Below are 12,914 nucleotides of genomic sequence, written 5' to 3' on the forward strand. Positions count from 1 at the left end.
GAAAAGATTTATCTCTACAGTCTCCAGAAAGGAATCCAGCCCCCTCAACACGCTGGTTCAGCCTCTACGAGACTGAACAGAGGACCCCACTAAGCCAGACTGTCGGCTGCACTTCTGACCTACAGAATGAAGAGATAATTGGTGGATGTTTTTTTTTTTTAAAGCCACTTAGTTTGTAGTAATTTGCTGTGGCAAAGCTGAAAATAAACACATCACACTACAATTATTTGACCTTATTATATTCTAAGGTATTGACCCCACCATTTTATGACCTTTGGCTAGCCCCCTCATGTTACTGCCTTTCATTTCTAATTAAGACTTTGTAGCCTGGCATTCTAATCACTCCCTTGTAAGTATCCTCAGCTCTCTTGTTATTTTCTTCTCCTGCAGCGCTGGTCAGACTGGACTGGGCACAGCACCAGACTCACCTGGAGGGCTTGTTAAACCACAGTTTGCTGGACACTGCTTGCAGCATTTCTGATTCAGGAGGGCTGTGGTGAGGCCTGAGAATTTACATTTCTTACCAGTTTTCAATGATTCTGATGCTGTTGGTCTGGAGACCACACACTGAGAACCATTGCTTGGCTCCAGTTACCATGATTGAACCCTACCCTGCCTCTTCTGCACTTACAACCAAGCAGGTAGATGCTCCTCAAGAAAAATTACTGACCGGGCTGCCAGCTTCCATTTAAATTTGTGATTACAGACCCTGGATCTGCCCTCAGTAACCGCCTGGCTGTCCTTTCGCATTTCCCTAGTACGTTCTCTGTCTTCCTCTATGTTCTGTCTGTCCTCTCTTCTCACACCTCCAATATCGATTCTCTCCTCAGCAGATAACCTCACCTCCCACACATCAGTGAGGAACCACAAGCCAGGGGAAGGGAACTCAACTCCCTCATCTTCCACCGCCAAGGCTCTAACTCTGCTGGAGGCCACTCTCTCCTCCTGTTCAATGGAGGAATGGGTCTCTGCACGTCAGCAGCCAGCCTCCCCTCCTCTGCTCTGCATCCCATTGCTCTCCTGTCTCTGAGAACTCAGTTTTCCTAATCCCCTCCTTTCCCCTGTGTGGTTGATTGTGGCAACCTGGACTATTCCTTGTATCCCCATTTTTAATCCTCCCTTGACCTTACATTCTCACCCAGCCACCATCCCATTTCTCTGCTCTCGTTCATAGTAAAAACTATTGAAAAAGTTGTCGACTTACCACGTTTCTACTTTCTCATTTACCACTCACTCTTTTAAGATATATGTGGGAGATGTATTTATTTATTGAATAAATATTACATCAGATACTTTATATTTGTTGAGTATTGTTCTGTGGTCCTGGCTCTCATGAGTTCATGGACAAATTCCTACATACAGTATCGATCAGTGACAGGTGCTGCACAGAAAACAGAGGGATGTGGTGGTTTGTATGACTCATAAGGACATTCAAGAAATACATAGAGAGTTCTGGCCAAGATGGAGGTGTAGGTAGATATACTTTGCCTCCTTGTACAACCAAAAGAAGGACAGCAACAAATTTAAGAACAAAAAACAACCATAACTGCCAGAAAATCAAACTGTATGGAAGTCTGATAACCAAGGAGTCAAAGAAGAAACATTCATCCAGATCGGTAGGAGGGGTGGAGAGGACATGGCAAGGCAGCAGCTAGAGGACCATGCAGGAGAGGTGGCAGCTGACAGTCCCACAGGTGCGTGCAGATAAACTGGGAGGAACAACTGGGGAGCAAGACAGACTGTGCAGTCCAGGGTTCCAGTGTCTGAAAAGGAAGCCTCAAAACCTTTGGCTATGGGGATTATGGCAGCAGGAGAAACTTCCTGCCTCTTAGGAGAGTTTGTTAGAGAGACCCACAGGGTTCTATAACATACACAAACCTACCCATTCCAGAATCAGCACCAGAAGGGCCCATTTGCTTGTGGGTAGCAGGAAAAGTGACTGAAAGCTGGCTAAGAGACAAGCAAGCAGCATTGTTCCCTCTCTGACCCCTCCCCCACATATAGTGCCACAACACAGCAAAGTGGGTTGCTCTGCCCTGGCAAATACCTAGGGCTCTGCCCCTTACAACGTAACAGGTGCACCAAGACTAAGATATATGGCCCAAATGAAAGAACAGATCAAAACTCCAGAAAAACAACTAAGTGACATCAAAAGTACAACTGAACTGTAGAACAACCTGTCAGATGCAGAGTTCAAAACACTGGTAATCAGGATGCTCACAGAAATGGTTGAGTATGTTTGCAAAATAGAGGAAAAAATGAAGGCTATGGAAAGTGAAATAAAGAAAAATATATAGGGAACCAACAGTGGAGGGAAGAAAACCAGGATTCAAATCAACAATTTGGAGCAGAAGGAAGAAATAAACATTCAACCAGAACAGAATGAAGAAACAAGAATTCAAGAAACAAGAAAAATGAGAAGGGGCTTAGGAACCTCTGGGACAACTTTACATGTTTCAGTATCCAAATCATAAGGGCACCAGAAGGAGAAGTGGAAGAGCAAGCAATTGAAAACTTATTTGAACAAATAATGAAGGAGAACTTCCCCAATCTGGCAAAGGAAACAGACTTCCAGGAAGTCCAGGAAGCTCAGAGAGTTCCAAAGAAGTTGGACCCAAGGAGGCACACCCTAAGGCACATCACAATTACATTATCCAAGATTAAAGGTAAGGAGAAAATCTTAAAAGCAGCAAGAGTAAAGGAGACAATTACCTACAGAAGAGTGCCCATAATACTATCAGCTGATTTCCCAAAAGAAATCTTGTAGGCAAGAAGGGGCTGGAAAGAAATATTCAAAGTCATGAAAGGAAAAGCCCTACACCCAAGATTACTCCATCCAGCAACCTATCATTTAGAATGGAAGGGCAGATAAAGTGCTTCCCAGATAAGGTCAAGTCAAAGGAGTTCATCATCACCAAGCCCTTGTTATATGAAATGTTAAAGGTCCTTATCTAAGAAAAAGAAGATGATAAAAAATACGAACAGTAAAATGACAACAAACTCACAACTATCAATAACCAAACCTAAAAACAAAAACAAACTAAGCAAACCACTAGAACAGGAACAGAGGCACAGAAATGATGATCACATGGAGGGTTATCAGCGGGGAGTGGAGAGGGAGAGAATGGGAGAAAAGGTACAGGGGATAAGAATCATAAATAGTAGGTACAGAATAGGCAGGGGGAGGTTAAGAACAGTATAGGAAATGGAGAAGACAATCTGGCACTTTTCAGAGAAAGTGGTTAACCTCTGCCCTACATAATCTGACCCCTTGATGACCCTGGGTTCATAGCCTACCCTTGCACAACAACTTTGCTTACCTAGCTCCAGGAAGACTGCCTTTCTTGTGATTTCTTGCAGTTTCTTGAGGTTATTCCAACCAGCCAGGTATGTGCTTGCCCTCGGGTCTTCACCCCTGCTGTTTCACTGCCTGGAATGTCCCTCTCCTCTTCCCTCAGGTCTTTACTCAAATGTCCCTTCTCAGTGGGCCTTTTCCGACCACGTTATTTAAAATTACTGTCTCCCCCACAAACACTAACTCTCACAGGTTTTTGGATTTGGGGTTTTTTTTTTTTTTGCTTTCTTGTATTACTATGTAGTATGTATTTTTTATTTTTGTTGTCTTGACTTATTTTCTATATTCTGTCACTAAAATGTAAATTCCATGTGGACAGGAACCTTCGTCTGCTTTCTTCATGGATGTATTCTGTTCTTGGCACTTTGTGGAGGCCTCTATGCATTTCTTTTTTTTAAGTATATTTTATTGATTATGCTATTACAGTTGTCCCATTTCTTTCTCCCCTTTATTCCCCTCTACTCAGCACTGCCCCTCCCACCAGCATTCCCCCCCTTAGTTCATGTCCATGGGTCATACATTTAAGCTTTGCAGGCTATGTATATGGTCTCCATTGAGTATTCTTCCTCTTATTTTTTATTTCTAAACAACCCTTAAGCGTAAAACTTTTCTTTTTGACAGTACGAGGATTTGCCCACTGGCCTTTGTTTGCCTCCGCTGGGATTTGAGGCTGTGGTAAAGATTTTGGTTTCATACAGATGGTATTATAGAATTATACCCCAGGAACCTATATAATTTTATTAACGAGTGTCACCCCAATAAATTCAAGTAATATTGTAAAAAAATAGATCTTGGTTTTACTCTGAGTGAGAGGAGAAGCACTGAAGCATTTGGAACAGAGGAGCAATATGACTGCCCCTATTTTAGAAGAATCTCCCCGGCTGCTGAACGGTGAAGAGGCTGAGGGGGAGGGTGTGTGAAGGAGGAAGCAGTGACACTGGAGTTTGGGCTATATATTGTGGCAAAATAAACTACCCTATAACTTAGAGGTTTAAACAACAAACTTTTTTCATTGCTTTTAGAGAGAGAGGGAGAGAGAGAAACACTGATGCGAGAGAAGCTTTGAATGGTTGCCTCCCAATCAGACTGGGGATCATGTGTGTCTGGACGGGGAATCGTGTGCACCTGCACTCAAACGGGACCAAACCCGCAACCCAGGCAAATGCCCTGACTGGGAATCAGCAGCAACCCTTCAGTTATGGGACGACACTTCAACCAACTGAGCCACTCTGGGCAGGGCAAACAACAAGCTTTTATTATTGCTCGTTGTTCTGTGGACCGGGAGGAATTCAGACTAAGTACAGTAGGGCTAGCAACTTCTGCTTGGCCTGGAATGTCCACTGTGTGTTCACAAATAGTTGGGGGCTGGCTGTACTGGCAACCCTGGGGTCATATTCTCACAGCTTGGGTCTTGCTGTTGGCTGAATTCCTCAGTCCACCTCCAGGTGGTCTCTAGCCTCTCCTTCTTTGTGTGGCCTCTCCAACAGTGAAACCAGATTTCTTACACGGCAGCTTGGGGCTTCCAGACGTGCACAAGTCGAAGCTGCCAGGACTTCCTAAGGCTTAGGCTTGTCGCTAACAAGCATCAGTTCTGCCACATTCTCTTATTTACAGCAGGGTACAAGGTCAGCCCAGATTCAAGGAAAAGTGCACTCAGCGGCATGAATACAGAAGCTACAGCTCACTGGAGACACCAAAGTGACTGTCCAGCACTAGTGCATTGAAAGCTATTTCAATAATCGAGGCAAGATGTGATGGTGGTTTGGACCAAGGTGTTAGCAATGGAGATTGTGAGAACTCACCAGTTTCTGGACGTGTTTGGCAGGTAAACATGCCCAGGGAGGACTTGCTGATGGCATTGTGTGTGTGAGACAGGGAAGAGCCAAAGGTGGTTCTGAGGTTTTCACTTGGAGTCCTTGGAAGAATGATGTTCACTGAGAAGCCGAAGACTGAGGAAGGGGCAGGTTTAGGGGGATTGTCAGGAGTTCTGATTTGAAATGTTAAGTGTGCGTTTTCTCCTGGACCTGCATGTGGAGATATCAGGGGCAGCTGCCTGTGCTGGTTTGGAGGAGTCCCGTGTGGACATGTCATTTGCAAGTGGTCGGCCTATATATGAAATGTAAAGCTGTTGCATCGCTGGGGCAACTTGAAAATGAGAAAGGGGAATTACCAGGGGCCACAAACCGAAAAGGAGCCCAAAGCTAGTATGGTGAGCAGGATCTCATGCTGAAACAGCATAGGTCCTAGGCATGGAGGATGGGATTTTAATGTTGATATGGCAACAGGAGGTGAAGCTTTGGCTTCCATAAGACTTGGAGCTGGAAGGAAGGTCCCATCATAAAAGATGAAAGAGTCTATTAATGTCTAGCTGAGTGAACGAAAATTGGTACTCCACAGAGAAATTCCAGAAGAATGTGGAGAAGATGTTCCTGAAACCTTTCAGAGAGAAAGAACAGTTTTCTACAAAGGCTCAAATATCAGAGAATGCATCTGAATTCTCAATGTTCTCATTTCTATCGTCTCGCTAAGAGGCAATAGAAATATGCCTTCAAAATACTGAGGAAAAAATAATTTCCAACTCAGAATCCTAACACTACCAAGCTATCAAGTGAGGGTAGAAAACTATTTTCAGATACGCAAGGTCTCAAAAAATGTTACCTCCAATGCACTTTTGGGACAGAACGGGAGAATCTGCTCCACTAAAACCAGGACTAAACCAAGAGGGAGGAAGAATAGGAACCAGGAGACTAGGTCCTCTTCACAAGAGGGAGGAAGTCCCCAAACGAGGGTGAATGGAGAATCCAGGATGACGATGACGCCACAGGCTTAGAGGACAGCCAGTTCATACCGGAGCAGGGCAGGCGGCTCCGGGGAGATATTCTAGTGGATAGAAGAGACTGGGTGCCTAATGGGACTAAATATGCTAGAGAGGAGGTTTACACAGCTGGTGGAAAGTCTGAAGATACACTAAAATCAGAACACAGAAACCTGAGCAAATAAAAATTTAGACTTCTTGTCAAAGGGAAAACAAAACAAAAAATAAAAGTTGCCAGTTGATTGTACTATGTATCATGATTTCAGAGATGTTAAAGAGTGTTGGAATCAAAATCCAATAGTTCATTTAATAAGGGCCTGTGAATGGTAAGAATTTCTTATTTACTGAGATATATTTCTCATACATTCACAAACAAATTAAGCAAATTCAACCATACATTGTTTAATTTTATTAAAACAAGCACAAAAAGGCCCTGGCCGGTATGGCTCAGTGTATTGAGCATGGGCTGCGGACCAAGGGGTTACTGGTTCGGTTCCCAGTCAGGGCACATGTCTGGGTTGCAGGCCGGGTCCCCAGTGGGTTTGCGTGAGGAACAACCACACACTGATGTTTCTCTCCCTATCTTTCTCCTTCCTTTCCCCTCTCTCTAAGGATGAATAAATAAAATCCTTAAAAACACACATACACACAAAGGTATGAGGGCAATAAATTGACAATCTTTTATTTGATCTGTTTCTTGAACCCAGCTATCTTAAAACTGATTTCTCTCACAATTTCAGTAAATGTCTATAGCAACGTTTATCTTATCCTAGATAACAACGTGAGATAGTTTCATAATTTTTAAAAAAACAACAAAGCTCTTACTACTAAACCTCATTAAATGTGTAAGCAATATCATTATAAACCTGGATATTTTTAAGCTAATTAAATCTACATAAAAATACTATTTCAATAACACAGATGTCAAAAAAATAAAAGAATAAATTTTCAAGTTACACGTATAAAATAAAAACACATAGGCATATACACTGTGCTCCTTTCAGTTCCATCTCAGACCTAAATTCTGTAGGCACTAACTGCCTCATCATACAATGCATGAAGAGACTGTCCCTGGCTTCCCTGGGTGTGGGGGGAGCTGCTGGGCTTGGCCTTAGAACTGGCAGTGGCCATGGAAGTAGAGACAGCCCTGGCTGAAGTTCTGCTCGGGCTCCCTCTCGTTGATCTTGCAAAGCCTCCTCATACTGAGATGGGAAAGAGCTTGAATCAGTCCCGTGAACCTTGGTCAGAAACTCCAGGTCTTGCATCTTGGTGGTTTCAGCATGGGCTCTTGGGCCCCACGGGAATTCATATTGTGCAAGTCCCCTCTTGGCACTGCTGGTACTCCAGGTATTTTTCTTTCATGAAATCTTTGGTGGTGAGTTCCCTGGGCTTTCCAAAGATGAAGTGCTTCCTCCCACTTTATATCCCCATCCATTCAGAACTTCCCAGACTTCCTCTTCGGTGACAAGGTTTTCCTTCGTAAAGATCACACCCAGGATAAGTATCAGGATGCCAGTCTACTGCACATGCTTTTCACCATGCAGCATCCCCCCATAGGTGAGGTCCATTTTGAGGGGGAGGCCACAGTAGTGGTTGGTGGGAGCCACTTCCTTCACATCAAGGCCAAATATCATCTCCATGAGCTCAGAGGCTCTCAGAAGATCTCAATGAACAAGTTTATGTGGAAAAAAAATCGACTTTAGAGAGAGAGGAAGAGTGGGGGCAGGGGAGAGAGAGGGAAAGAGGGAGACATTAATTTGTTGTTCCACTTATTTATGCATTCATTGGTTGCTTCCTGCATTTGCCCTGCCCAGAGATCAAATCCACAACCTTGGTGTAGTGGGATGACGCTCTAACCAACTGAGCTACCAGGCCAAGGCTGTTTTTGTACTTTTTTAATGACAATCTTCAACATATTCGCCTTAGTTATTGGCTCTTTTTTATATGATAATTGAGCAACATGAAATTCACATTCTTATCTGGAGCATCTATGGGCCCAGCACGTGAGGTGCTATCTTCCTCTTCCTGGCTGCTGGAGCCCTCATCTAATCTGCTCATGATGTGGCTGTGATGGCAACGGAAGATGAGCAGAAACTCTGAGGACTCTAGGGAGCGCCGGGCATACCAGCCTCAGGAGCCTCCTTCACATTGCCAGGCATCAGAGGGTGGGAGCAGAGACAGGTCTCCTGCAGAGCCTCGGAGATCGGTGCACCCTCCAGGCCCTGGGCCTCACTGTGGGTCTGAAAGGGTTGAGCAGGTGGGCACTGTGGGTTCTTTCGAAGAAAGGTCATGAGGACTCTTGTGGGTGGGTAATCAGGGGTGCGAACAGGAAGGTGGGCACTGGGGAATCACCCCTGACACCACGCAGCATCAAGGGCTCTTCCTTCCCTCAGCTGACTGGAATCGAAGGGCTCAGATCAAAACCTTCTCGGCCCCCACAGGCTGGAGGAGGGACTTCTTTCTTACTTCTGCTGAAATTTCCCCTCCCCCAACATCCTTAAATAGTGATTTGACGGCATGTAAATTTCTTTTATTCCTAAGGATTTTTTTTTTTTGTTCAATTCTGGGGAAAAAAAGAAAACCTCAGCAATTTCTGCCATTACTTTCAATTCTCTTTCTCTGGAACTCTTATTATAGAAACATTGAAACCTTTAAATCTGTTCTCCATGATTTTAACTGCTGTTCATTTTTGTTCACCTCAAGCTATATTCTGAGTGAATTCCTCCGTTTCCTTACACAATTCTTTTATTTACTCTTAAAAAAAGAAGACATCTTTCTCACTTTCAAGAGAGTACATTTGTACACTTATTTTTTATTTTATTTTGTGTTTTAGAGAGAGGGAAAGGGAGGAGAAAGAAAGGGAGAGGAGCATCAGTGTGAGAGAAAAACACCAGTGGGTTGCCTCTCACATGCACCCGACAGGGAACTGAACCCACAGCCTAAGCAGGTGCCCCAGCTGGGAATCAAATCTGTGACTTTTCGCTTTGCGGGACCACACCCAACCACCTGAGCCACATCAGTCAGGGCTGACTCACTCTTTGAGCGAATTCAATCTAGAGTTTCTCCCATTGAGGCCTTTTAGATTTCAGTCAGGATTTCTAATTGGTTATCCTCCATATTATTTCATTTCAGCTTATTTTTGCTTAAAATTTTCCTTTTGAAATGGATGGTGTGCATTCATCTCTGAACATTTTCAACCTTCTGTTTTAAAGTCTTTTTTATTTTTATTTTTTTACTTTTTAAATTGACGTTCGAATACAGTTTTCTCCATTTTCCCACCACTGCTTTCCCCGCCCTACCACGCCCACCTCCCACCCTCAGTCCCACCCCTCCTTGGCTCCATCCACAGGTCCCTCATTCGTGTTCATTCACGTCCCTTTCCCTTCTTTCCCACATTATTTCTTTTTTATACTCTCTTACAACTTCCCAGAGGACATTTGAAAAAATTTTTCATTGTTCATTTCAAAGGCTATTTTTCATACCAAGTAGGTTTTTTGTGTTTTGGAATTATGGTTCACAAGCTCTTTTTGAGAGGGAGAAAATATTTGTTTTGTTCGATTTTTCCTTCTTACTTTCTCTTCATCTCTTCTCAGGATGCCTCCGTCCTGGCCCTGGGGTCTCTAGAACCAGAGCTCCAGATCACAGTTCTCCACCCCAGCATTCTAGGGGTATGGCAGACCTATTCATGGGCCAGCAGACAGCTTGATGATTCCTGGTAGCAAGGTGTTCTCTTTGCTCTTCCCCTCCTTGGGCTCTGACATAGCCAGACTCCACAGACAAACAGCTGTTTTCTTCAGCTTCTTCTCTCGAGCAGTGGAAAGCCCCCCTTAGCCTCTTATATTGAGCTGTGAGCATGAGCCCCCCTACATTGTGGGAGCACTTCTTTGCCCCCACAGGAGCTGAACCCTTGCCCAGCTGTCAGGGTCCAGCTTCCAGACTTAGAGCCCACAGCCTGCGACTTCAGCCCCGAGGCTCTGAGTTCCCATTCCATTTCTGGTTCATGGAGGTATGTAAGAGTCCAGCTGTATTTTATTAAAAATCATTTTTATATTATAAACATCATAGCTGGCTATATGTTTGAAGCAAGGGGGTTTTTGGAAACATAAACTCACTTCCTTATGTCTACTTCAACCTCCTCATACCTGCTCTTTGCCCCCACCCTTCTACTGAAACCACTCACTCAAAGTCCCTGGTGATCTCTAGGTCACCAAACCCAGCGGACATTTCTGTGTCCTAATCGTATTTAGGTGGAAGCTTTAGGCATCACTACTCTGTTCTTAAGACATCACTCCCTGTTTGCCTACCCAGCATCCTCCTGGTTCTCATTCTCGTCCTTTGCAGCTCAATGGATCAGCAGTTTTGAGTCATTCCTGTGTCTTCTGGCATTCGTTGTTGCTGATGAGTGTGGCTTGCTGAAGTTTGTCAGTCTTTTGTAAGAAGTCTTTCGTTTTTTCATAGGTTGCTTTGAAGATTTTTGTTTCTTATATTTGCTGTTCTCCAGTTAGAACATGCTGTCTAGGTATGATCTTTTCAATACTTTGCTCAATACCTCGTGACCTGCACCTGAAGGACAAGGGGAGCTCGGGTCCCGCACTGGTGTAGAGACGGCCTTCAGGTTCCAACTGAACAAAGATGGCTCGTTTTCTTCCCGCGACCCGGGCCAGTGGCGAGCTTAGCCACTCCTTCTCCGGGCTGATACTCCGAGTTTCCTACCCTCCTGCAGAGTAGATGGGACCTGCGCCCCAGCTCCAGGTTTTGTCAGGGCTCCAGGCCTCACCTTCTGTTGCTAAATCAACATTAATATTCCTCCTTAATCCCTCAGATCTGCCCTGTTTTAGTTTAGGATCCTGCTCACCATGATAGTTTCGGGTTCCCTTTCGATTTCTGCCACTGTGGAATTTCCCTTTCTTGCTTTCAGACTCAGATATCTCCTAAGGAAAATTATCTGGCATTTCTCTTTGTGTGAGAGGTGAATCCTGCCTCAGTGCCATGGCTTGTCTTGGTTTTAGGGCTCTATCGTGGACTCCTTCCCCTCATTGTGTTCTTTCCAGTCCTCTCTGCTGTGGTGAACCTCTCCAGAGGTTCACTCAGAGGTGAACCTCTGAGACCTAGGACAGCCACGCCAACCGGAATTGAGTTTCAGTCAGTGGAGTCTGGGAATTTCTGACCTTCAGCATAAAGGTCAAGTGCCCCAAACCCTAAATATGTTCTTAACTCTGTTTCCTGTTATCCTCTCTTACACACCAACACTTTTAACAAGCCAAAGCACTTGTATTGTGTCTGCACCTCTGAGCCTTCTCATGGCTATGACTTGGAGTGTGTGGCTCCCTTCACCTGGACCACCTTCACCAACTCGGCAGCCCGGCCCTCTGGGTTTCTGTGACTGAGGCAGGCGGCTGGGGGTGAAGGGCTGAATCTGCCAGCTGATAATCAGGACCTGGTTCTTCTCCAGCTTATCTCTTTTTTACCTACCCGAGCTTCAAGTTTTCTTATATAAAACAGAGATGGGAATATCTACTCCACAGAGTTGAAGTTTCTTTTAATACGCTTGTGATTTTGAGGGATAAAAAAACCAAACCAAGCTAGCTTCCGACAAAATGGCACTGACTGGGTTCTGGAGGTAAAACATTGGAGCGAGGGCAGGCAAGGCTTCAGGCATGGGTGAGTTCGAATCTCAAATAATGTCGGCAGGGCACTGTGCGTCTCCTTCCCTCAGCCCTGCCTTCTGCCCTGCCACCTTCAGACTCAGGTCCGGAGAGCAGTGAGGTGGGTGGCAGCAGTCCAGGTCCGTGGTTTTAGGGACTGCATTGCCTCAAGTCCTGTAAGCCTGAGATCCCCTTTCTCAGAAGTCCTCGCTAAATTCTCGTTACTCTCACTGGGTCGAGTTCCCATTCCTGAGGTGGTCACTGTGGCCAGGAGCACTTGTGGCTGGAATTTGCTGGGGCCCTGGGAAGCTTGTCCTACCTTGGCCGGTGGGGTGTAGCCAGCCAGCACGGGGCATGACAGTGGGTGGGTGGAGGCTCTCAGGCGAGAAGCTAACCTTTCACTGCAGTCACGACGATCAGCTCTTGCCCTTTCCACAGTGGGTGGGAGTGGGGTGAGAGAAATTATTCCAGGAAGATGTGTCCTTGCACTGATTGATTTGTTGACCTGGCCAACCTAAGGCTGTTCAGTGAAAAGTCTTCTGCTTTCTTCCTTTATTTGTTTATCTTATTTCCGGTTAGTTTCCCCCTTCCCGCTCTTGTTATAAGGAGGTGGGCTTCAGGAAGGTGCAGACTGAAAGAAAGAATTTCCCAAAGGTGCTGACCATCAGGGTAGGTCTGGGGCTCCTTCCCTGAGGCCTGAGCTGCCAGGAAGTTTTGAGTTTGATTAAAGGAACTGCGTATCAGTTCTAGTCAAACAGCTGGAAGCTCAGCCACTGAGTCTGTTCCACCATGTCTGTGGAGTTATGTCCATATCCTCAGATTTCCTGCCTTAACACAGAGCCTGGAGCTACTTGGGCCATACAAGGCTGGGAAATGAGCTCTTAAAGGAGAGAAGGAAGGACCCAGCTCACCCACTCTGTAGGTGGCCTCTGCTGCAGAGTTGACCTGAAGCTGCTTTTTGGGGCTGATTTTGCAACAGAAACACCAACTCTTCTCACCCACAAGTGTTAAGAGGAAAGGAAAGGTGATGTGGCTTAACATACAATATGTTGAGCCCTGGCCAGTGTGGCTCAGTTGGTTGGAATGTCATCCCATAGAC

The 12,914-nt window shown here is 45.1% G+C and overlaps 1 pseudogene; it reads right to left on the reverse strand.

Moving 5' to 3' along the window:
- Positions 1–6,865: 6,865 nt before the first annotated feature.
- LOC114498963 lies at positions 6,866–8,461 on the reverse strand (annotated as a pseudogene).
- Between the last annotated feature and the right edge of the window lie 4,453 nt (positions 8,462–12,914).

Source organism: Phyllostomus discolor, chromosome 6 (genome assembly GCF_004126475.2).
Source record: "Phyllostomus discolor isolate MPI-MPIP mPhyDis1 chromosome 6, mPhyDis1.pri.v3, whole genome shotgun sequence".
Lineage (NCBI taxonomy): Eukaryota > Metazoa > Chordata > Mammalia > Chiroptera > Phyllostomidae > Phyllostomus > Phyllostomus discolor.